The sequence below is a fragment of the Solanum tuberosum genome, unplaced genomic scaffold, assembly GCF_000226075.1.
Source record: "Solanum tuberosum cultivar DM 1-3 516 R44 unplaced genomic scaffold, SolTub_3.0 scf00884, whole genome shotgun sequence".
Lineage (NCBI taxonomy): Eukaryota > Viridiplantae > Streptophyta > Magnoliopsida > Solanales > Solanaceae > Solanum > Solanum tuberosum.
Genome location: NW_006239797.1, coordinates 8,824 through 10,959, shown reverse-complemented (window position 1 = coordinate 10,959; position 2,136 = coordinate 8,824).

The window sequence follows — 2,136 nt, the reverse complement described above, 5'->3', positions numbered from 1 at the left end:
GACTCAGACTATTTGTTTAAGGTGTTTGTTTAGTTTCGGGGTTGTACCCCTTGTTCTTAGACTTGTCGTTAGTAGAGTTTTGGTACAATGATTTTCAGGTTATAGGGGTTGTTCTTCCGCATTAGTTTGGTTAGTTGTTTGTTAAAATCTTGGAGTTTATGGGGACTCTATTTTTATTGTCATTTAAACCTACTTCCGTATCTTTAAATGCCTTAGTTTTCATAAATTTGTTAGTTTGGGTTATAGTAATAGTTCTCCCACTGGAGGATTAGCGTGGGTGTCAATCACGACTGTCTGGGTCGTGACAAAATTGGTATCAGAGCCCTAGGTTCGTTGATCTAATTGTACCAAAATGAGTCTAGTAGATTCTTGCGGAACGGTACGATGACGTCCATACTTTCCTTCGAGAGGCTATAAGACTTTAAGAAAAACTCACTTCTTTCTACCCATTCGTGCTATGACTTGAATCCAATTGGTATTTGGGTGATACAAATTGGTATCTTTCCTTCTTTACTCTATGGTCCGAACTAGAGCAACAAAATTGGTAACACCACCACTAGCAAGAGAGGATGTGTATAGACTACCGTCAATTGAATAGGGTCACCATTCAGAACAAGTATCCGTTGCCTCGGATAGATGACCTTTTTGACTAATTGCACGGTGCATCAATTTTCTCTAAGATTGATTTAAGGTCTGGTTACCATCAGTTAAAAATTTGAGGCGATTAAAAATTGGGTTCGACCAAGTTCTATGATTGAAATTAGTAGTTTTGTGGGGCTCGCTAGCTACTATTATCGCTTGTGGTATGATTTGAGTCCAATTGATATCTCTCGATTTCAATTGGTATCTTAACGAAGTGAACTAGACATCGTAGTCCCGGCTGAAGGGACACAAGCAAGTTAATTGGAACTGAGAAAGTTCCAATTGGTATCTGGCATTAGGGGCCATATAAGGCATATATGATCAGCAATTGTCGTCTATGGAATGAACTAATTAAAGAATGTGGACTTGTTTGCAAGTTGTAACTGCTTGAGTGTCGTGAAACTTGTTGTGAAAAGAAAGTCATCATGAGATTAGGTGCAAGGATCTAGATAAATTATGATGTGGTTCGTAAGTGAGAAATCTGGACGTGCATTGCGACCAACTGATAACCGTGTGAGAGTCTGGGTGTATCCTGGGGATATGTGTGTGGTAGTGTTAAAACGATGTAAAAGGATTCTAAAGTGCGTACTTCGTTGGGTTGACCGGGAGGTAGACAATGATTGTCCTAGCTAAAGGGGTTTTCTTAAATGCCTAGTTATAGTCGGGGAACCTAAGGGAAATATAGAAAAGAGAGGAACAACATAAATTGTTGGCAGGGGTTCTGTTTCCGTCAGGGCCGCTGGGGCGGCATTTACCCCGCCACGGCGAGACCGCCAGTGTGGGATTTTTCCCGCCAAGCGAGACAGGACGAGACAAAATATCAGCCTTGTCTCCCATGTTTTCCCCTAGTCATAATTATGGACTCCGAATGGTACCTGAACTAACCCCCACGATCTAATTTAGTGTTCATCAATCAAATATAAGTTATAAAGTGTGTTAAAATTGTGGAGAACCTGGGCATATGAAAAGGAATTCAGCGAGGTCGTGGAGGCCGGGGAAATGGTAATGCAGGTAGATGAGTAGTGCAGCCAGTCGAGGAGGTTGCCCGTCATGATAGGGCTCAATTATATGCTTTTTCGAGCAAGACCGAGTTTGAGGTGTGTGATGCAGTGGTCACAAAAGCTACTCTTGTCTGTGCCCGGATGGCTATTGTTTTGTTGATCTGGGTTCTTCTTATTTGTATGTGTTAGTTCAATCGCCTTGGGATTTGATGTGGTTTGTGATATACTTGATGCCCTTATCCATGTTTCTACCCCAGTTGAAGAGTCAGTCATAGTCACCCATGTGTATCGTGTTGTCCTGTTGTGGTTATGGATTTTCAGATTTGGGTTGAATTAGTTATGCTGGATATGACTGACTTGATATCATCTTAGGCATGACTTAGTTGTCCCCCTATTATACCGGGCTTAATTGTAATACTAAGTCGGTAACTCTAGAGATCTCTGGTAGGGAAAGATTAGAGTGGGAAGGGGTGTACAAGCCTAAGCTAGCTAA